This window comes from Hemiscyllium ocellatum, chromosome 23 (assembly GCF_020745735.1).
Source record: "Hemiscyllium ocellatum isolate sHemOce1 chromosome 23, sHemOce1.pat.X.cur, whole genome shotgun sequence".
NCBI classification, from domain to species: domain Eukaryota; kingdom Metazoa; phylum Chordata; class Chondrichthyes; order Orectolobiformes; family Hemiscylliidae; genus Hemiscyllium; species Hemiscyllium ocellatum.
This window is the reverse complement of record NC_083423.1, coordinates 46971670-46996178: the sequence shown is the minus strand read 5'-3', so window position 1 is coordinate 46996178 and position 24509 is coordinate 46971670. Positions and strand designations below refer to the sequence as shown.

Sequence of the window (24509 nt, the reverse complement as noted above, 5' to 3'; positions counted from 1 at the left end):
TGAAAGAGTGACCAAGAAAGTAGATGAGGGCACTGTAGTAGATATTGTTTATTTTGACATAAGCAAGGCCTTTGCCAAGGTACCACATGATAGGTTGCTGAGTCAGATTGGATCTCATGGGATCCAGCATGAGCTTGCCAACAGGGTGCAAAATTGGTTTGATGGTAGAGAGAGGGTGGTGGTAGTGTTTTTCAGACTGGAGGCCTGTGACCAGTGATGTACCACATCGGTGCCGGATCCACTGTTGTTTGTCTTTTACATAAATGATCTAAATGAGAATATAAGAGATATAGGGGTTAATAGGTTTCTGGATGAAACCAAGATTTGTTGTATCGTGAGAATGTGTATCTGGTCTGAGCAAGTAGGGAAAGAGTTAAGTTGAGTTTTGTGAACCAAGAGGTTCAGCTGAGCATGACTTCGATCAGATAAGAACTTGCAGTTAACAGTGTGGTGCTGGAGGCAAGGGTAATGGGTTAACAAGATGGAAAAGCAGCCATTTTAACAATATTGGAAGCATTCTGTATACAAGGTCAGCTAACAAGTGCAAAAGTATCCGTTGTATGAATCCAGTTACGAAGGTTAACTACCTTCATTGTATAACAGTCAAGGGCTTGGTTTCTGCTATCGATACCTGTTGATTGTAATGGTCACCCAATTAATATGTATGTTGCCTTATCTGGATGCTTCTCCCTGTAAAATGACCATCTAGTTCATTGAGAAACTGCTCATCCAGAGAAGACTGTGAACTCATGTCTCTGTGCACATGAGTGAACATTCTCTTCCTCCAAGGCCTAAACTAAAGATGGAGGTAAAACTATACTGTGTTTCTTAGCATTTTGCTTCGGGGGTGGGGAGCGAAGAGAGGGGCAAAGGAACAACAATTGGACAGTGAAGAATGTGTTGCATTTTGGGCCAAACCAAAAGTCAGTGGTTGGGTCTTGGATGTGTTATAGAACAGAGGTAGGGGTACACATAGCTCCTTGAAAGTGGATCATGGGTATACAGGGTGGTGAAGAAGGCTTTCAGTCAGAGCATTGAGAGTAGATGTTGGGGCATCAGTACAAGACATTAGTGAGGCCACATTTGGAGTATTGCGTGTAGTTCTGGTTGCCCTACTTATAGAAAGAATGTTCTTAAACTAGAAAGCGTGCAGAAAAGATTTAGGAGGATGCTATCTGGTTTGAGTTGTAAGTTGGATAGGCTGAAACTTCTTTCCCTGGAGTGTAGGAGACTGAGGGGTGATTTTATAGAGGTCTATAATAAAATCATGAGAGGCACAGACAAGATAGATAGTAAACAGCTTTTCACCATGTTGGGGAGACTAAAACTTGAGGGCATAGGTTTAAGATGAGAGGGGAGAGATACAGAAGGCTCCAGAAGGGCAATTTCTTTTTAGGGTGGTGAGCATCTGGAATGGGCTGCCAGAGTGAAATTTCATTACTTAAACATTTGGACAGGATGGGATAGATATGGACCAAATGCAGGCAAATGTCACTAGTTTAATTGTGAAAACTGGGCTGCCTGGGCAAGTTGGCCAAAGGATATGTTTATATGCTGTTGTCCTCTATGACAGTATAGCACATGGTATTTATCTGCATTTGGTGAATTTCTCTGTCACCTAAGACAAGAGTGGTGCTAAGATAATGTTGGAAACAAAATTAAGCTTTTGAGGAAAACAAACTTGCAAGGTAATGGGTAGAGTAGGGTATGGATGTGAGGAATAGGACTGACTCTACTGCTTGACTCAAGTGGTCTCTTTGCACTTTGTTTCTGATTTTTCTCCTTTCTTTAAGTTGCACTCTTTTTATTATGTAGCGTCCAGTTCATCTAGTGCTGGCTGATTCCTGTATGTCATAGCAATGAGCTGCACGTCACTTTTGTAGATTGCTGCTCCCAATCTATTGTGTTCCTTAACTTGGTTTTGTCTGCAAACTTGGATATGTGGCAGTCTGCTCTTTCATCGAAGTCATTAATCTGTATGTTGAAAAGCTACTTAACTTCAAACCACTGGGATATGGATTATTTGGATTATCGTTCTAAAATTAGTACATGCAGTTATTAATGGGACACCTTTACACAAAATGAAATTCCAAGCTTATTTTAGTAAAACACAATCATGTTATCAGTTTGGATTATTAGTGTCTTGAGATTTGATAGTGGAGTGAGTGATCACTGAAATAATTTGACATTTGCATAGAGGGTTTATATTTTGGCTGTGAAATGTTAACTTTGACAAAATACTTTAGAAATGAATTCCAGAAGGTTCACTGGGCTACTTTAGCTGTAGTTGCATTTTCCACGCTGCACAAAGTTTAAATATGATTCGTTTGCTAAGCTTATATTTTGGCCTGCAGACTCTGAAGAGTATTGGATTCTTTTGGTTCACCTTTGTTAGAAACAAGGTGCATAGCTTTGATAATATACGTCTGAATTGATAGATACTGGCTTGATTAAAAATTACAGCAATTAATCAGCTATGGCATAAGCAATTGGTGTTTGTTGGAGTTAGTAGAGTAAGTTTGCATGAATAGTTTGCAAAAAAAAGTAGGAAGATGAAGCTTAAAATGACAGTATCAACATTTTTAGACTTCAGTTCTCAAAGAAGTAAACACTGACAAAGAGAATATGATCTGACTCCTCGTACTACTTTGAAAGGTACTGATTTGTATTTGGCTGCTGAGTCGGAATGATCACTGCTAGTCATGTTGTACCTATTTTGTGGTACTACATTTTCTGTTGAAGATCAATTCCAAGATAACCTTGACTTTTTGTTTGCCCTGGTGTCAAGCCACGTAACCTGACGTGGTGTATCTGCTGGTTTATACACTGTAGGGTGGTTACAATTACTGGATGTTTGAGATTAACTCTGTTTCAGCAACTGCTTGTAGATAGTTGCCCATTCTTTAATAAAGCTAATGTTAATCCACAGATAACCTGTTTTTGACAGTAGCCAATGTTGTAGCTTGTCACTTGCAACACCTAACTGCTGATATTTTTAGACTGGGAGTGTGCTTATCAAGTTGAAATCATTTCCCTCTTTGTTTGCCCAAGGAGAGGAGATTGTGTGAAATGTGGAAGATGAATAGCTAAAATAAGGATGTAGCAGCAGACAAATGGCACACGACAAAATTTGTAAGTTGAGGTAATATGCTTATTTATAGAAGACAAAGTTTTTCACTTGACTTTTTTCATGTTTTGAATTTTTAAGGTGGCTCAAATAAAGTGGGACTAAATATTTGATTTTTCAAAAGAAAAATCCCTGGCTTTTGGTTATATACCAAGATAGTTTAAATTTTAAATTTTGGCTAAGTATATGTAATGTTTACTTTGTGTTTACTGTTGAAAATATGTTGCTGGAAAAGCGCAGCAGGTCAGGCAGCATCCAAGGAACAGGAGAATCGACGTTTCGGGCATAAGCCCTCCCTTCCTGAAGAAGGGTTTATGTCCAAAATGTCGATTCTCCTGTTCCTTGGATGCTGCCTGAGCTGCTGCGCTTTTCCAGCAACACATTTTCAGCTCTGATCTCCAGCATCTGCAGTCCTCACTTTCTCCTTTGCATTTACTGTGTAATGTTAAGATAATTTAAATTTGATATTTAGATTCGCGTGTCCCCATCATTTTTGTATGTTGGATCAGATCTGAATTTCTGTTGTGTACTCGAATTTATGTTTAATTAGCTACATTTCAAGTCTTAACCTTTTGGGTTACCAATGTATGTCGAAGCTTGAAAATGCCATTTTTGGTTAAAGTTAAATGCTTAAACTAGATGTGCATTTTTTTTGTATTAGAATGTTTTCTTAAAATCATATGCACTGTGAAATGTGTAACGGGATGGGTTAAAAGTTGGTTAACTGATAGGTTTGGCGAACTTGAAAGTGGTGTACTTTCAGTCATGCTATGCTGACTGTAAGTATGTTCTGCACTTTGATTAGGCTATGGGTGGTCAGCCCTAGGTTAGGTAATTTTGGCTTGTTAAAAACAAAGGCAAATAACACTGCCTCATATGGAACTTGCCACAAATTATGGATTCTGGTCATATAACAACTAGTGGAATCAAAATGGTGTTAGTGTCCATTTCTTCAGATAGTAATACAGCACTGTCTAGTTTCTATTAGTTGTTCTCTGACTCAGACCATTCTTGTCATGAATTGCTGAGTTCATTCTGATTACAATATGCAGTTAATAAAGCAACAAAATAGTGCACATGCTGGAGATCTGAAATAAAAGCGGTGAACGAGTGCTTCAGAACTCTAACTGCATCTTTGAAGACAAGTTGGCATTTCAATTTGACCATTTTCATTTGAACTGATAGGTGTTGAGTACAGTAGGTTTTGAAGTACAGAGTCACCGAAAGTTGAGCTGGGGGAAAGAATAAAAGGGAAAAGCTGATGTGGTAGGATGCTCTCAACCTCCTTTTTATAAAAGCCAAATTTTGTAGATGCTGAAATGAAAACAAAATGGTGAAATTGTATTATATCTGGCAGTATTTATGGAAAGTGAAGGTTTTCAAATAGTCAGATTTAACCATATTAACTGAAACATTAACTTTGCTTCTTTGTCCATAGATGCCTCCAGGCTTGCTGACTAACGGCTGCATTTTCTGCTTTTATTATGTTATATATAGACTTACCTTTGTTTCGTTAGCTGTTCAATTTTGGCTTTTTCTGTCATGCTTTTTCTGTCTTTATGCTGTTCAGACCTTAGTCCTGGTATGGACCTTCTCTTTTGCTCTAACTCTACTTTTACTCTATTCTGACAGTATTACATAGAAGTGAATGGGCAGTCACTTGGAAGATGGAGTGTAAATGTGGAGTTGCAAAAATGAAAAGCAGTATATTTTTTAAAAGGGTGAAATTCTTAATGGTTAATATTCAGGGACTTGGGTGTTCTTGTACAAGGAATACAATTTTAGCCTTAAAATTTAACAAGTATGTGGGAAGACAGGTGGCAAAGGGTTGGAGTTTAAAAAATAAACAAGTCATGACATGCTAATACAATGCTTTAAGGACCATGTATTGTTTTGGTGCCTATATTTAAAGATATGCTGAAGTCCTGCTAGTCTCAGAAAACCATGCAAACAATGTTTCATAATTGACGTCAGTTAGAAGTTCTGATCGTCCAAAACTTTTTTTTTTCCCACCGTTTTTCAGGAAGTAAGACTTATGTTCGAGCACATTGCCAAATCCAGAAGATTTATGTTAGCATTAGGTTGAATATGAAATGCTGCTAATGAATGTCAGGCTGGCTGGATAGTCTCAATTTTGAGTAGAAGCCATCAAGAGATTGGTTAGTTATTGAATTGTCTAAAATGGTGGAAGAGGACTAAGGAAAGCCTATTAATGAACTGTAGTGATAGATGTCAGATGAAATTCTGTGGGGCTCTGCATTTCGGGAGCAAAAACAAGGAATGTACATTTTCACTTGGTGCTAAGATACCTGATATGTGGATGAATGTTAAGACTGAGGGTTTCAAATATGTTCCTGTAAATGTAAGAATTTTGCAAGGGACGAAAGATGTTGCAATTGAATCTGTATGAAGTACAAATATTAAACCTTGAGCTGTAGTTTAGTTTGTGTGTCACGACTAGCTATCTGTTTTCACATGATATTGTTTTGGTTGTAAAAGTCCTGACTTAACCATTTATACCTGAGCCAGTAAGCTGGACCATGTGTTGTATATATTAATGTTTTGATCTTTTGGTAGCTCACTTTTTTGTTGTGGATTCCACTGACAATTTTGTTCAAAATCAGGCAAAACAAATATTGCAATTGATCTGGTTACTCATGACTAGTAACATTGTGCCACACTCATCGTGGGAAAAGAATAGCCAAATGAATTATCAACAACACTTTTCAGAATCCTTGTGATTTCTACAGTGGATGTATAATACAAATTTTCCCCAGTAACATGCAGTTTATTACTGTTGACTGTGTCTGAATTTAAATCTCGAAAGTTCATGTGCTCGGGTTTATTAGCAATTGATGACACCCACTTTTGAAAATAAATGTGGTCATCTTGTATTATAGGAACACTCTAACCCATGGTGCACTAGATATCCATGTTGACCATTGCTGTTACGTTATAGGCTGACCTGGGATTGCACTCAACTCTCCGTATCAAGGTATTTGGACTGTACATTTCAAACATTTGTCATTTCGGAGCAGAATACATTGCTTGCTTTTTTATATTGGAGGATTTTTATGATTATTCATTGTATAAAGCATTATAGATGGCCTTGTATGCAACTACCTTGTCAATTGAAGGTGGCCCTTTTTTTGTAAATAATAAGTTGGTACAAATCAGCCATGGTTCAGTTAACATTCTCACCTTGAGTTAGATGATTTACAGGTCCAAATCCAACTGCAAACTTGATGAAAGTGTCAGCATTGTTATTCTTTGGTTGGGTTGTTAAAGCTAAGCCCTGCTTGCTTTGCCAAATGAATGGAAATGATTCCATCTTGCTATTTCAAGATGAAGAGATGATTTGTGCTTCAACTGATATTTATTCCTCAATGAAAATTTCTGGAACAGATTGTAATCTCTCTTGCATTACTGTTTTGAAAACTTGTACATAAATTTGGCTGCCATCTTCTATGCACAATAACTGTGACTATGCTTAGATATAATGGGGATGTGGTGGCAAAATATACTGGATTTATGCTTTGGGAAAATGGATTCATATCTCATCCTGGTAGCTGATAGGATTTAAATTTGATGACTAAATCTGGAATATAAAACTAGTTTCAGAGATGGTGAGCACGAAAACAATCTCGTTAACTAATGCCTTTTGAGTTGGAAATCTGCCATCCTTCTGTGGATTGATCTACATTTTGATTATTTCTGCCTTCTGAAGTGGTCTTGCAAGCCTCTCAGTTCAAGAGCAATTAGGGATGGGTGAAAAATGCTGGCCTCACAAGACTCCCATCTCATGACAGACTCAAGAATAAATGGAGTGGTTATCCATCCAGCCATATGGTTGATGTGTAGTTGTGACCTCTTAACATCACCTGGCTGTGACAGGACAGGCCTCAGAAAGCATTTGCTTACATGCAATCAATGTCACCACATTCAGTTAGTGGTGATGTCCATGCATACCCACCTAATGAGAGGTCAGGGAAGGGACTTGGAGGCTTGGGCTTTGGTGGGAGCAGGGAGGTTGAGTTGCAAGGTTTCTCAGACTTGAGAATGTGGGTGGAAGGGGCACGTGGGGGTGTTGCCACTCCATTGCAATATTCAGCTCTGCAGCCAGCCCTCCCCCACCACTGCTGCCCTTCTAGGAGGTGTTGTAATGTTAAGATTAAATTGGACTATCTGTCTGGACATGAATGTAATATTACAAGGTTAAACTGCACTGACTGAACATCCTGGAAGTATGTGGGGATGATATTAATGTAGAGATGCAGATGACTCCCACTCCATTTTAGACAGTCATTTGATACTACTCCCCTACGATTATCAAATTAAATGTGCTTCAGCCCCTTCCATTCAGAAATGCCTTCATAGCCATCCCAAAAGCTAGGTATGTCGCATTCGCATCATCTTGCGGCGTCACCGGAGTCAGGAAATCGTCTGCATAATGATTCCTGAGGATTAGGGCATTTAGATTTGCATTATCTCAGCGGATGATCTCATCTTACCATTGTCCCTGCGGTAACATGTGACGGTGAAGGAGTGGCCAGAGTATCTGAGCATTACCAACTGACTTCTATGAAGAGATGTGTTTTCTTTATTCAGGGCTTCTCTGACTATTCTGCATGCCTGCGAAGAGAGTCAAAGGGGTCACCCAGCTTGTACAAGCTTTAATAAACTTTAACTGTTTGCAGAAGCTAGTGTGCGCGAATTGCATCTTGCGTGTGAAACCTCAGCAAAAGAACCTGAATACTGTTGCCTGATGCACATCCCTGAGTGAAGGGGTGGGCAGACAGATGACTGGTTTTCTTTTGAACAAAAAATGTTTAGCATGCCATGCTGAATGTATTTGCAACTACATAGAATGTGAATCAATTATATTCTCTTTCTCTCAAAAAGATTGAATTTACAAAGGTAGAATGTCTCATGGTTGGAAGTTCTCTTGCAATTTTCCTGAGATGAAATTTTCTGATCTTACTGTAATGTATATGATTACTTTCTGTTCCACTGACAATTGAAGCCTGGAGGTTTAGGAAGATTTCATTGTTTATTGTGTGCACTAGCAGGTTCCCTTTCTCTACTTAAAGTTACAATTCAACCAGTATAGCAACAGCCTGAATGGGTTCTCAAAGTGTGGTGAGGCTAAACCTGAATTCTGTACCTGTAGTGCAGTTGAAAAAGTTGTGAATCCAGTATTCAGCTGCTGGGATATGGCACATCTTTGCAAGAGAGAACTTGGGCCTGAACCCAAGTTGTCTTATTCTTGTTAACATTTATGTCCCCTGCAAAGCTATAGGAAGGGTAGTGCAATAGCAATCAAACATAAATTTACATTGCAAAGAGCTGGCATTTGCATGGTGGGTGAATGAATGTCAGTTATAATCAGTGTTAGTATGTTTAGCACTTTTCTCACCATATGGTATGGTTATCATGAAGCTTTCGAGTGTTTTGGACCAATGTGTCAGTCCACTCTTTGAAGCTGCACTCTGTATCATACCTTGTAGAACTGTATTTGAAACTGATTGGTAGTGTTTGATATTAAGCTTCTATTGAAGCTGTGGCAATGGAGAAAATTGATTCTAAATAAGGTCTAAATTGATTCTAAACCAGGCTATAGTCCAACAGGTTTATTTGAAATCATAAGCTTTTAGAGCACTGCTTCTTTGCCTGGTGACCTGGTGTCATGGCTTCTGACCTTGTGCACTGCAGTCCAACACTGGCATCTCCACAATATTGGGATTGTCAGAAGCTGCAAGGGGCAGCTGAGGAAAAGGAGACTGGTGCCATGAAGTCTCTAATTGTTTGTGTTTGGATCAAAAGTTAATATTGTAAATCGATGACAACAGGAGATTTTTGTTAGCATTGCTTTAGAACTTCAGAAATTGGTTTTCTTCTTCTGTCCTCTTGCTCATAGTCACTGTTTTTGGTGTACTTGATCATTTCTAACCTTGTTGCCTGATTTCAATGATTTAGCATGAGTCCTAGTAATCTTGAGGAAGATGAAGATTAAAGTAGAAAACAGTTGTTCAACTTGGGTGTTGGGCATTGCCTCCAATCGAAATTTGAGCTTTAAACACAAGTGCAAGTTTAAGACCATAAGACATAGGAGTGGAAGTAAGGCCATTTGGCCCATCGAGTCCACTCCGCCATTCAATCACGGCTGATCGGCATTTCAACTCCACTTACCCGCATTCTCCCCGTAGCCCTTAATTCCTCGAGACAACAAGAATCTATCAATCTCTGCCTTGAAGACATCTAGCGTCCCGGCCTCCACTGCACTCTGCGGCAATGAATTCCACAGGCCCACCACTCTGGCTGAAGAAATGTCTCCGCATTTCTGTTCTGAATTGACCCCCTCTAATTTTAAGGTTGTGTCCACGGGTCCTAGTCTCCTCGCCTAATGGAAACCATTTCCTAGCGTCCAACCTTTCCAAGCCATGTATTATCTTGTACGTCTCTATTAAGTCTCCCCTTAATCTTCTGCACTCCAATGAATACAATCCCAGGATCCTCAGCCGTTCCTCATATGTTAGACCTACCATTCCAGGGATCATCCATGTGAATCGCCGCTGGACATGTTCCAGTGCCAGTATGTCCTTCCTGAGGTGTGGGGACCAAAACTGAACACAGTACTCCAAATGGGGCCTAACCAGAGCTTTATAAGGTCTCTGTAGCACAATGGTGCTTTTATATTCCAACCCTCTTGAGATAAGTGACAACATTGCATTCGCTTTCTTAATCATGGACTCAACCTGCATGTTTACGTTTTAGAGAATCCTGGACTAGCACTCCCAGATCCCTTTGTACTTTGGCTTTATGAATTTTCTGCCGTTTAGAAAGTAGTCTATGCTTTTATTCTTTTTTCCAAAGTGCAAGACCTCGCATTTGTTCACGTTGAATTCCATCAGCCATTTCCTGGACCACTCTCCCAAACTGTCTAGATCCTTCTGTAGCCTCCACGCTTCCTCAGTACTACCTGCCTGTCCACCTAACTTCGTATCATCTGCAAACTTCGCTAGAATGCCCCTAGTCCCTTCATCCAGATCATTAATATATAACATGAACAGCTGCGGCCCCAACACTGAACCCTGTGGGACACCGCTTGTCACCTGCCATTCCGAAAAAGAACCTTTTATCCCAACTCTCTACCTCCTGTCAGACAGCCAATCCTCAATCCATATCAGTAGCTCACCTCGAACACCATGGGCCCTCTCCTTGCTCAGCAGCCTCCTGTGTGGCACCTTATCAAAGGCCTGTTGGAAGTCTAGATAGACCACATCCACTGGGTTTCCCTGGTCTAACCTACTTGTCACCTCTTCAAAGAATTCCAACAGGTTTGTCAGGCACGATCTTCCCTTACTAAATCCATGTTGATTTGTTCTAATCAGACTCTGCTCTTCAAAGAATTTAGAAACCTCATCCTTAATGATGGATTCTAGAATTTTACCAACAACTCAGGTTAGGCTAATTGGCCTATAATTTTCCATTTTTTGTCTTGATCCTTTCTTTAGATGTATTTTTAATCTAAATGCAGCATTTGACAAATGTTAAAAGAAGAAATTTGTTTTATTTCGTTCTGAAATGAACTGAAATCCTCAGTCAACAGAAAGTAATATCAATGGAGATCAAAAAAATGATCCAGTGCAGTTAAATAACTAATTAAAAGATTTTCCTGTCACATTTGGTTCTTCCTGAGCAATTTTACATGCAGTATGAATACCTTTTTCAAGCAAGGAAAAGTGTGTTACATTGCTGAAAGCATTGTGATTATCTAAATTGACAATATATCAAAATTGAAACTAACATGAAGGAAAATAATGACATTTGGAACCACATTACTTCTCTGAAGCAGATCTGGTATTTGGTGATTGAGAAGAAAAGGCTTTAAATAACAAACTTCTCCTTCAAACGGTGCACCTAGAAGTTCAGTCTGCCTCTGGCTTTCACATGACTTGCATAAGAAAGTCCAAAAACAGTTCACATCAAATGGAAAACACCTGAGTATCCTGAATGCTCACCAAGACAGGTTTTTCTCAGGCAATAACAATTGGACATGTTTCAGGTGCACTAAGCCAGAAGATAATCTGGTCATGGACAAAGCAGTGCTTGTTTAATTGATGTTATTTGCTCAAGTCCTGATACGGGTGCGATAGGGAGTGGTGGCAGATTGAACTTTAGCCTTCTAAATTGACTGTGCTGCCACTGAGGCAAATTGATGCATTAAATGAATTCAGAAGTTCATATTCTAAAATAAATGAAATCCATATGTATTCCTAATCATTCCTCTGAAATGTAGTGTTTCTAAGGAGGATGATTAATCAGCCATATTTGTTATGTTTGATCTGTTCCAAAGTTGGTCATTTGCAAAATATTTGTTAGAACAGCTGTAAAGGGTGAGTATATGGTAGTTCCTGGAAAGATCATTTTAGTTTTCCTTGCTATGGAAAATTTATTTTGCAATGCCTGGTTCATATCTGACTGGGGAGATTGGCTTCCTTGCATTAACATTATCAGTCAATTTAATGTTAACCTCTTCCCCTAGTGTCTCAAGGTGAAAGGGAGATTATCCTTCGTGGACTGGAATCTGCACTTGGAGTGTTAAGTCTACAGCCATACCTAATGTGTCATGCGCACAGATGGAGGAAGAGGTTGACACTAAGATATAGGAACTGAGAATCCACTCAATACATCAATTCCATTCATTAAGATCCTGGCTGATCTGGGAATCCTCAAATAGTCTTCTACCTTATCCCTATAACCACTGACTCCCTTGCTGATTAATAAATCTGTCTGTTCAGCCTTGAATGTACTTAATGACCCAGCCTCTCCAAGTTAAAGCAAAATTTCACAGATTGACTGCCCTATCAGAAGAAATTCTGTTTCATCTCTTTGCTGAATGGCCGACCCCTTTATTCTGAGATTATACCCTCTGACCTTAGACTAACCACAAAGATCGACAATCTTACTGCATCTACCGACAAGTCCCCGAGGGATCTTGTATGTTCGAATAAGGGTGCCTTTCATTCTTTCAAATGCTTGTGTTGAGCATTGCTGGAGCACTACAATCCTGAGGCAATAATGTTGGCATGGGAACAGAGTGGCATGTTGAACAGGTAGGCAACTGGAAGCTTGATCACTTTTGTGAACAAAGCATAGGTGTTAGGTAAACTGGTCACCTAGTCGTGTTTCGTCTTCCCAATGTAGAGGAGATCCATAGTGTGAGCATATTGTTGAATCAGCCAAGATCGTATTGAATGGTGGAGTTAGCTCAAGGACCTGAGCAGCCTACTCCTGTTTGTGGCACTCTCAGGCACATGACACTATTATATACAGAGGAATCTCAGATTATCCGAATGAAATGGATAATTGATTTTTCGGATAATTGATTTTAGCTTAAACAGAGGAAGCCATACTGATCTGATGCTGTGCTCTACCAAGAACTTGTTTATATCTATAATTTTAATGAGTGTGCCATTTAAACAAACTAATCTTTGCAGTCTGCAAATCACAAGTTAAAATGAGAAGTAGTAAACCCAGCATTAAACAAGGTCCCGAACAGCTGCTACGGTGGCAAGACCATTTCCAGTATCAGTTTCCGGGAACTCGGTCACGTGATAGAAAGATTGAAGCCCCACATCGTGTGTGTGTTTACGTTCTCAGCCTTTTTAAATGAATGGCCCTGTAAAGTGCTGGGAATTTAATTTTGCAAAGGGCTGTGTAACAACCCTTACCTAAAAATATCCAGTTGCTGATGCTTGAGCTGCTTCTGTTTCTTTGTTTTTGCCAGCTTCTTCACATCTTCAGTACAGGCAAAGCGCATACACTTAGCTCTTTGTAACATTTTTGCAGAACCTTGAATCTTTGGGAAATCCGATATTCAGATAATCGAGGTTCCCCTGTACTACTGAATTTTTAACCACCCTTTGTGAATCTCGTGAATGTTTTAAATTTTGACTCATTTAATGTGCTCAAATCTGAGGGACCATGCACAACAATCTGTTTTGAGGAAGGGTCATGGAACTAAAACATTAACTTTTCTCATGCTGCCAGACCTGCTGAGCTTCTTCAGAAAGTTGACTTTGTTTGATTTTACAACATCTGCAGTTCTTGTTTTTACAACAATCTGTCTAAATGTTGAGGAATTTCCTTTGATTTGTTTTGCCCTTCCCACAGCATATTCCTTTAATCTGATATAGATTAGCCTATGCAATGACAGGTATATAGGTATCCCTTTGCCTTATTTATTTTCTTGGATGTCACTATATGCCAGCGCTGAGTGGATTTAACAAGGGTGATTGGGTGTTAAAATTCTTTTTATGATCTGAAGAACCTGAGATAAACTGGCTGGAATCTAAATTGTCATGTTAATAAACAAAACAGCATAGGAAATAGGAACTGAACAAGACCACATAGCTCCTCGAGGCTGCTTTGCCATTCAGTCCTTTGTGGCTCATCCTCTACTTCAAATACACTTTCCTATCTTCCACTCATATTCCTGAATGCTCTGAGACTAAAAATCCATCTATCTGCTTGAAAATGTTCAAATGTGGAGCATCCACATCTGAGAGAATTCCAACGTTTGACATTCCATTGAGTGAAAAATTAGCATTTTAGCCTGAAATTGTATTCCTTTCCTGAGACTGACCCATGTTTTTGATTTTCCCCAGCCTTCTACAGTTTTGGAGGAGTTGATAATGTTGTACTCCAATCTGCTTGCAACAAAGATCAGCATGCTATTCGTCTTGATGGTAACTTTGTACCTGAATGTTCACTTTCTTTTTTCCATAAGGGAATGTCCAACTGAGTATCAATCTTGAAGCATTTCACATCATTTTCACATCAATGAATTGAATTGAGTGTCATGTGTACTGAGCTACGCTGAAAAGCTTTGTCTTGAGCAATATAGGCACATCACTTATCTAAGTAGCATAGATAAGTAAATAATAGGTAAATAGCGGCAAAACAAAAACACAGGTATAGGCAAATGTTAAAAGTTTGAGTGTCCATTCAGTATTCTTACAGTAGGGTAGAAACTGTTTTGAAAATGGCTGGTGCTTTGTGTTCTGGCTTCTGTACCTTCTCCATGATGGTAGAGGTTGTAGAAAAACATTGCCAGGGTAGGATGGATCTTTGAGAATGCTGGTGGCCTTCCCTTGACAGTGGGCCTGGTAGACGGATTTTATAAATGGGAGGTTGGCCCTTGTGATTGTCCAGGTCAAGTCCACCACTCGTAACTGTCTCCGATCTTGAATGGTACAGTTGCTATACCAGGTAGTGGTACATCCAGACAAATGTTCTTGATGGCCCACTTATAAAAGTTGGCAAGGGTATTCGCCGCCATGCCAAATTTCCTCAACTGCCTGAGGAAGAAGAGACGTTGTTGGGCCTTTGTAACCAGTGTGTCCACATGGAGTCCAAGAAAGCTTGTGGATGACCACTTACCAGGAGCTTGACTCTATCCACTTGTTCTACCTTTGTGCTGTTAATGTGCAGGGGTCATGAGTAGCACCCACCAAAAGTCAATAATGAGTTCCTTGGTTTTGCTGGCATTGAGAGCTAGGTTGTTCTCAGTGCACCATTTTCCCAGGTCTTCCACCTCCCATCTGTAGTCTGTTTGACTCGTCATCTGAGATTTGACTGACTATGGTGGTGTCATCAGCCAACTTGTAAATGCCATTAGTCTGGTATTTGGCAACGCAGTCATGTGTATACAGTGAGTACAGTAGGGGGCTGAGTACGCACTCTTGGGGGACTCTGGTGTTGAGTGAGGATGAAATATTGTCCCCAGCTTTCACAATGTGGCCTGTGGGTCAGGAAACTGAGGATCCAGTTGGGCTTAGTCTGAGGTGAACTAGGGAAAAACAATAATTGCAGATGCTGGAAGCCAGATTCTGGATTAGTGGTGCTGGAAAAGCACAGCAGTTCAGGCAGCATTCAAGGAGCAGTAAAATCGACGTTTCGGGAAAAAGCCCTTCACCAGGAATACTGCGGTCACTAAGTTTAGTAATCGGTCTTGAGGGGATAATAATGTTGAAGGCTGAACTGTAGTCAATGAGAAGGATTCTTTCGTAGCTGTTCTTGGTGCCAAGATGTTCGAGGGAGGAGTGAAGGGCAAGTGATATGGCATCTGATGTGGATCTGCTGGTCCAATTGGCAAATTGAGTGGGCCAAGAGTAGTGGGGAGGCTGGAGTTGATTAATGCCATGACAGCCTTTCAAAGCACCTCATGACCACTGAAGTTAGTCATTGAGACATGCAGCATGAGCCTTGTTAGGCACAGGGATGATGATGGTCCTCTTAAAACAGGCAGGGACATTGGGCTGCTGCAGGGAAAAATTGAAGATGTTCTATTCTTCAAACCATAGTAAGTAACTTAGCATTTCCCCACGTGTAGAACTTTGCCTTGTCCTGTATTGCCTACTCACTTAATTGGTCTGTATTTTTTGGTCTTTGGGGCCTCCTCAGTACATAAATTCCCAGCTAGTTTTGTCAAGTCAGCAAATTTACTTCACTCTTGTAGGAGTCAGAGGATAGGGATGTTTGATGATAGGCCAATTTTAAAGACTTTGTATCTGAATGTGTGCCACACTTGGAATAAAATTAGTCAATAATGCAGTTATTGACAAATGTGCATGATTTAGTGGTGATTACTGAGGCATAGTTACAAGGAGACCAGGATTGAGAATTGAATATCCAAGGATGCTCAATGTTTTCATAGATTCATAGGATCCTGACAGTGTGGAAGCAGGCTATTTAGCCCATTGAGTTCATACTGACCCTCCTGAAAGGCATCCTATCCAGATACACTCCCTTATCTTGTTTTTGGAGAATAGACAAAGGAAAAAGAGATGGAGTAGCATTTTTGGAGCAAAGAAAGAGATCAGTGCTGTAATGAAATTTATTTTGGCTCTGATGACCAAGATCTCAAAACAGTTAAAGCAGAAAGAACAAATGGGAAGGGAGTAAAGTTCCTGGTGGAAATAATCAGTAGGTCTTCAAGTGTTAGCTCCTCAGCAGGATAAAACAGGGAATACGAAGAAAGATCTAATGTCAGTCACTGGTAATTTTAATATGCATATAGATTGGATTATTCAAATTGGCAAGGGTAATCTTGAGTGAAGAGTTCAGAATGCGTATTAAAAATTCATTTCTTGGAGCCATGTGGTGGGGAGTAAATTAGGAGCAGATTGTTTTGGATTTGATGTTGTGTATTGAGATGGATGAATTCATGTTCGCAGAGTGAAGGATACTCTCGGGATGAGTGACCATAGCATGCTGGAATTTCAAATTGTTTGAGGATGGGAAACCTGAGTACCACAACAGTCTTCTGGCATTAAATATGAGGACAGATTTGGCTTGAGTGTACTGGGTATTGTAATGGACCAGACAAAACCATCTCAAAATATATTAAGGTAGTCCAGACCCAGACTCTTTTTTTTTTGAAAAGAGGTAAGTGTAAGGCGTTGTGTTCCAGATGCACTTTGGTCAAAATATCAGGCTTGAAATAAAACTTTATTCATGCTCTATAATTAAATACAGACAAAAGAAAATAGGCTTAATTAACTCTATCAAAATGCTTAACGGAATATATATACTAACTACCAATTAACTGTTCCAAAATAGTGACATCTCATAAACCTTGGCAAAGAAAAATTCAGTAAAATTGTCTCACATGCAATTCTAGCAGCAGGACTTGAGCTTTTAGTTGTGAAGGAGAGGAATAAGAGCTTCCATATCAAATTTCAAGGCCCCAGCAACTGCTGCTGAAGGCTAAAACTTAAAAAAAAATTCTTGGTTCTGTCACAGCTTGACCCCACCCATTCGGGCTGCTTCTATTGTTCCGACTTTTCTTAAAAAAAACAGGCTTTAAAGCTGTTTGTTGGCTTTGGAGCAGATTGCTTGACACTTCTGTTTGAACCTTCATTTTTAAAAAATAAGCAGCCCCCCCCTTTTTAAGGCCATAGTATCATCACAGTAAAAAGACTAAAAAGGTAGGACCGTTTATGAACTGTGACAGACATTTAAGAATTTCTCCCAGCGAAAATGTATTCCACAGAGGAAGAAACATTTGTAAGAGGAGGATAAAGCATAAGAGAAACATCGCCTTTATAAACAGTGCTTAGTGTTGGTGATGTAATCATGTTACAGCCAATGCACATTTTAAAAGTTCATGCTTTAGAAACTGCGTCCAAACTTTATCCGTCATGTTACAGCAAATTCATATTGACAAAATGTGCATTATAGCTACAGCAGAAGGACCTGTACTCCCAGTAAAATTACACTGGGTTAGAGGTGAAATAATATTTTGGACAGAAGATTGCCTAACAAACAAAAAGCAGAGTTGCAATAAATGGGTCTTTCTTGGTCAGCAAGATGTAGCTCATGGGGTGCCAGAGAGTTCAGTCCTCAGGGGCCCCAAATGCTTAGAATGTTAGTGACTTAGATGCAGGGATTGAAAGTACTAAAACCAAATTTGCAGATGTCAGTTAAGTGGTAGAAAAATATCTTGTAATGAGAAAATAAGGAATTTACAAATGGATATGTATAGGTTACATGAATGGGCCAAAATTTGGCACATGGAGCTTGTCAGGTTATCCATTTTGGCCAGAAGAATAAAAAGCCAACTTATTTAAATAGAGAAAAATATCAAATTGCTTTGATGCAGAGACTGCTGCAAATGTGTTGCTGGTCAAAGCACAGCAGGCCAGGCAGCATCTCAGGAATAGAGAATTCGACGTTTCGAGCATAAGCCCTTCAGATGAAGGGCTTATGCTCGAAACGTCGAATTCTCTATTCCTGAGATGCTGCCTGGCCTGCTGTGCTTTGACCAGCAACACATTTGCAGCTGTGATCTCCAGCATCTGCAGACCTCATTTTTTACTTGATGCAGAGACATCTGGGTGTCCTTGTGCGTGAGTTTCTGAAAGCTAGCATTTTTGTGCAGTAGCTAATAAAGGGTAAATGGAATTTTGATATGTACTCCTAATGTAATGGCACCTCGAAGTAGGCAAGTGTTGTTGCAATTGTATGAGGTGTTAGTGAGACAGCATCTAAAATAGTGCATACGGTTTTGAACCCTTGAAGGATGTAATTGCATTGAGGTAGTTCAGAGAAGGTTCACCAGATGAATTCGAGAGATGATGAAAGCCTTGTTTTATGAAGTGAGATTGAGCAGTTTATGCTTGTACTCAAGAGTTTCAAAGAATGAGCTGTTTGCACTAGTGGTGCAATTTTGCACAAGTAGTCATTGTTTAGGCTAAAGTGTGTTAGATTTATAACTGATAAAGAGGCATAACTTCTCTAAAAGGATGTGACTCAATTGAATTCACTATCCCAAAGTGTGGTGCACACAGAATCAATTCAAACATGTGACAGATTTTTAATCATTAATAGGTTAAAAGGTTTTGGGAAGTAGGCAAGAAAGGGTAGTTAAGACCAAAATGAGATTAGGTCATGATTGTATTGAATAGCAGAGCAAATTTGAGTTGAATTGCCTACTCCTGCTTCTAGTTAAGATATTGTCTGTTTGTCCAAGTTATTAATGAACATTGTTAGTGGCTGATGTCACAACACTGATCCTTGTGGCATTCCAATTGTCAGCTACTGATTTGAGTCTTATTTATCTCTCTCTGCTTCCTACTATCTGTTAGCTAGTACTCTATTCATGCTTTTATATTAACCCCCCAACTCCATGAGCCATCTTAGCAAATGACATCTGGAAATCCAAGTCCTTTACGTTCACATGTTCTAGTTATTCTTTTGATTAGAGTCCCTGCAGAATGGAAACAGGACTTTCGATCCAGCAAGTCCACACTGACCCTCTGAGTAATCCACCCAGACCTATTCCCTATCCCTATATTTGTCCTTGATTAATACAACTTAACTTGGCTAATTCACCTGACCAGCACATCTTTGGATTGTGGGAGGAAACCCACGCAGACATGGGGAGTATGTGCAAACTCCACACAGACAATTGACTGAGGCAGGAACCAAACCAGGGTCCCTGGCATTGTGAGGCAGAAGTGCTACCCTACTAATGAAATGCTCCAAACAAAATCGTCAATTTGTTGAGCATTATTTCACTTCTTGTAAACCTATGTTGAATTTGGTCATATCAGAATTTTGTGTTGGTAGACTTCATAAAGTCCAGTGTTTTTCCAATGCCGGATTTCGGGTTAATTGACCTGTCTTTCTCTGTTTTCAAGGTTTTTGCTTTTTAATAGCTATATTACTTTTGGGATTGAAGTTGGGATTGAAGGAATCCTGATGAAGGGCTCTGGCCCGAAACGTCGAATTTCCTGTTCCTTGGATGCTGCCTAACCTGCTGTGCTTTAACCAGCAACATATTTTGAGCCCAGTGTATCCAACCTTCTGTTTATAAGTCAATCTTTCCACTTTTTTCGAATGAAGAGTAAACCCTGAGGTGACTACAATTGGCTTTACGATATGAAGGGCACCAGAGATTTTAAGATGTTTTAACACTCGACCTTTAGCCTTGTTTGGTCATGGAATCTCATAACGTAGACAGCACTTGAGATGTAAGTAGGACTGGGCCAATTGTGGAGATTACCACTAAATTGGAGCAAAGGGAACTTGTGAGCAAGTAGGAATAATGTACAGTTGGAAATATGATGGCAGTGTTTGAAATTGATGTATTCTGTTATGGAGACACTGTTTTCATGGCAGAGGAGGCTGGGAAACCAGATGATACAGATTTAAAATAGCTGGTAAAATGTCTAAAGTCTAGAGATGAAGAGAAATTACTTTGCTCAGTGGGTTGATACAGTTTGGAATACACTGCTGGAAAGAGTGGGTGGAAGCAGTTACTACTGAAATTTTCAAAAATAAATTACTTGGTCTTTTGAAGAGAAAATAGGGCTATGGGAAAAGAGCATGCAACTGGAACAAATTTGATACCGATTTCAAGAAAGCTAACCTCAGTGTAAGCCTACTGTACAGTTTTGCAAGCGTGCAGCCGAGTGTATGTTGGATTTTATGTAAATTGACTTCTGAAAAGAAGTTTGACAAAACAGTTTTGCATGTTGTTGCAAAGATGAATGCAAAGACGTTAACAATATAGAATTATTATATTGCAAGTTCAAATATATATCCTGTGCACAATGATGGAATCAAACTAATTTTGTTTTGCCTGCTGTCTAGTTGTCCTGCATGTCCAAGTCTGATATTCATCAAATTAGTGATGAATATGATGACGCAAGTTGAATCTTGAAGTCTAGTTTGGCTAATAGCTGCTGGTGGCATCTAAGGTAGAGTCAAATATAGTTCCCTTCGTTAGTTTTATTTAAACTAGAAAGTTGTTGGATTGTGCTTTTATCTAATTGAAGTTCAATATTAATGACATTAAAATACTGATACTTAATGTTAATCAAAATAATTGAGATTGTTGCAACACTAGAGTTTTTGCTGGGCTTTGATTTTTAGCACGAGAACAAATATGTTGGATGGAAGAGATTACTTTGTGGATTTGTTCAGCTGAAATTAGCATTTTTATATTAGCACTTTTTCCAATATTTAGAATTAGAAATAGATTTTATTATTACATGTGCTCAAGTACAGGGATACAGAAATATAGTGAAAAGTGTACAAAGTTGCCATTCCTGGCACCATCTTGAGTACAAAGGTACCTAGGTACAAAATCCAAGGTACAAAAGGTTAAGCATTTCAGTCTGCCTTTAACCATGGGCTTGCAGAACCTCCATGCTGGGCTTTCCCTGCAAAGACTTGCACTCCCCATGTGGGCTTGTTTTCCTCCAAGGGGGATCAAGCTCTATTTTGCTGCCTTGCTGCTGGTCACCAGATTCCTGCTGAGGTTTGCCAGCCGCCTTAACAATGCTGTAATGTTGTTGACCACTCGAGTTCTGTCCAGCGACCAGATGTCTTGTTGCTGAGTGCCAAAGTCATGCTTCGAACCCCAGGTGCTGTTACATTCTGGACCCTGACTCTACAATGGAGCTTTCTCCATAAGGTGAGTAAAACAAAACAAGCTAAAAATATACTTGAATGGAGAAAAGAAGAATAAAATGAAAACAATCTTAAGGGCTCACTGCTCGAATGCAATAAAAAAGGCTGCTTACAAATGAAGCACAGAGGCTGCACACTTTTTGTGTTGCCTTGGATGTGTCCCTACCCCTCAATCACAGAACCTGGGTAGAAGTCCCACCTGCTCATACCTGAATAGATTTGTTTAAAACATCGATATGATCATGCAATCTTTTCATTTTTCGCTTTAAATTGTTTTCTCTTTAAATTGACTATTGTACTGTTAGGATATTGCACTTCAACTCAAACCCAGACTGCTTAACAGTTTCCGCATCAATTTACTGTGCATAGTTTTTCTTTCCATTATCATTGTGTTGCTAGCATTGAAAATGCTTCACTTTTCTGTGGTTATGATGATTTATCTTTTCTTGGGAAGCAAATCTAGTAAATTAACTGTTAGTTTACAATTAAGTTATTTTTTATTTCCATTTAAAATAAACATTTAACTGTTTGACCTTTTTTGCAAGGACTTAACAACTTTGTGAGAAAATTGCAAGTTTTCTGGATTTGTTTAAGGCTCAACTTTTCCATAAGCATCCAGAATGGAGCATTCTATGTTTGGGTGGGCAAAGTATAATGCCGAATATCTCGGTGACTAACTAATTTCAACCACATGGATTCCTTTCAAATACATCATTTATCCCAAAGAAAATAGAGCCCAGAAGATTCATTTATGTTTAGAGAAAGAGTGCTTTCTGCTTTAAATGTTCCCTCAAACTTTGTACAAAGATGTCTCCCCCCCCCCCCCCCCCCCCCCCCCCCCCCCCCCCCCCCCCCTCCAAGTGCTTCTCTTTGCTCTTAAGCCCAGTTTTTAAACAGAGCTGTTGCTGGTTGCTCAACTAGAAACATTATTTCCCTGATTCAAAGCTGTTTGTTTAAAACCAAACTCTTGGATCCTCTGTTACATATCAACTCATCTGTATAGCTTCACCTACATAATGTACTATGAATCTTTGCGCCCTTAAAGCTTACATGAATTCTAGAATTGTTAGTCAATCAGCTCAGACTGGCGCCAGTGTTTTAAGTAAAAACATGTGAATATCATAGACTATGAATACTTTGTGTGTTGCAATTATCTCTAGATACAAAATTTTTTAACTGGGGCAGAGCAGAATGTATTTGGTGTACTTCTGATGTAGTTTTCTTTGGCTTAAAATGTAATTGAAATTATAAGTTATCTGTGTAAATGAATAATAGCAACTACATAAATTGAGCTTCACATTTTAGGGAATTTAAAGTATAAAGCCTATTAATAAGTCCAAGTTTCAAATTCTTAGATTGTGACAATGGTCCTCAGTTGTGCTTGCCCTAGAAATATTGTTTGTACTATTTAGGAATATGGTAGTTATGAATCAAAGAATTTATTAAGCAAGATTTTCTGAATTTTTAAACCAGCAAAGTTGATTTGGAAATTTCCTTGTTGCGGCCCAGGACTCCTTGAACATTGGTCCAACAGAAAGCACCTTTTCTTTCCTCCTAACTCTTAAGTGATGTTATGTTGAACTATGTCTCAGAAGAATTAAACCACAGAAACCGTTGTAAACATTGTGCCATAATAAATCTTCAATTTCTAATTTTGTTTCTCTAATTCTGAGGGTTAGTTATTCCTGAATAAGAATTCATTCAAATTACCTCTTTCCATTGGTTTAAGGTGAGGGTCATCACCCATTTCTGTAACAAGAAACATGTAAGGTAAGTTGCTGTCTATTATTTATGTCCTAGGTCCCAAGAATTTCATTGTGTGGCTAAACAAGACATTGTACACCTTTTGTATCTCAGAGAATGTTATCTCCTATCAAAAATACCAACTACAATATTGTAAATCAATTACCTAATCTGTAACAATGCTTTGTCGTTGGTTTTTATTTTAGAGGTTGTAAAAGTAGAGGTGCCAAGGAGACTAAGGTTTTTAACAGTTTAACAATGGAAGGAGTGTGGCCAGTTCTCCCAGTTCAGGTTTTTAAAGCTGTAGCAATCATAAGATATTGGAGTCCAGAAGTGTTGCCAGCTTTCAGTAAAGAATTGCTGTAACTTTATATGAAATCTCTAGATTTTGTTCCCTTCTGCCTATAAGAATCTGTTTAAATTTACTGTTTTGCCAAGGGATGTTTATATCGTAGTTTACTGTATTGGAGCAGTTAATTAGTAATAGTTACTGTATCAGGCTAGTTAACTTTTGCAATACAAATTCCACTTGCCTTTGCTGGTGTTTCAACTGTCATGTTTAAATAAATTCTGTTTTGCTTAAAGCCAAGTGGTTTGACCAATTGCATCACACCTGGAACACCCACTTCACATCTGCCTTTAAAATAAGAAAAAGTTATGCTCTGGGCTACCTTTTGAAAATCGTTTGATCTGGCACGGTCCATAACAAATCTCTTAATGAATGCTTCTAGCAGAATATTAGTCTATTATTTTTAACTTCTTTTTCTCTAAAGGTAGTTAATTGTCCAGGTTAGTGAGTCTACTAAAGCCATTTCAAAGTTTGATGATTCCTATGCAGTGGTAATATTGATTTTTTTTCTTTGATTTTCTGTGACGTGTCAGTGTTTTGTTTGGGAGGATCACTGACCTGATTTCAAGTTAACTGCATGCGCAGCACTGATCACTTGCCCTGTGTATCGCAGTTCAGGTTATTGGATTTTGATGTCTGAAGAGACCTGAAGTTAAGCAATTGCGCATTGGCTAACAGCTTTGAGAAAAGTGACAATTTCAGAAATCCGAATCTTAAAAATCTTTGCATTAAAAATCTTTGCTGGACCTTTCTTCAACTTTGCTGTGATGAGGGGTGACTGATTAGTTCACTAACCACTGTTGAATGATACAGTGGCTCCAGTGGTTATTACTGCTGTCTCTCAATGCCAGGAACCTTAGACGACTGTCTGTGTGGACTTTGCACACTTTCCCCATATCTGAGCATTTCTGCCAGGTGCTCTGGTTTCCTCCCTCAATCTAAAGATGTAGAGATTAGATGGATTACCATGCTAAATTGCTCTTAATGTCCATGGATGTGCAGACTGGATATATTAGCTGTGGATCACAGGAATTGGGTAGCAGGGTGGGTCTGAGTGGGAGGGTCTTTGGAGGGGTCAGTGTGGATTCAGTGGGCCGAATGACCCACTTCCACACGACAGGGATTCTGTGATGTTCTCACTATGCTGTAAGCAAAATGCAGTTTGTCAAGTAAGGATCGAAATAAATGGTCCTGAAAGGCTCTTGCTCAAATCAAATTGATCTTAACAAGTTTCATGACATGAGAAAAGGTCATAATTTACCAAAATTAGCAAATAAAATTATGTAGTGGTAATTGACAGAAGGT

General features: G+C 39.1%; 1 protein-coding gene across 7 annotated transcripts in view; it reads left to right on the top strand.

Moving 5' to 3' along the window:
- eps8a (epidermal growth factor receptor pathway substrate 8a) overlaps window positions 1-24509 on the top strand; it is a 193895-nt gene that overhangs the window by 31504 nt on the left and 137882 nt on the right. Inside the window, exon 2 of one of the 7 annotated variants that reach the window (XM_060843211.1) lies at window positions 6028-6122. The exons of the other annotated variants lie outside the window; for them this stretch is intronic. The gene's annotated coding sequence lies outside the window, so the exon portion shown is untranslated. The remainder of the gene's footprint in view (window positions 1-6027; window positions 6123-24509) is intronic. 7 annotated transcript variants of the gene reach the window in all.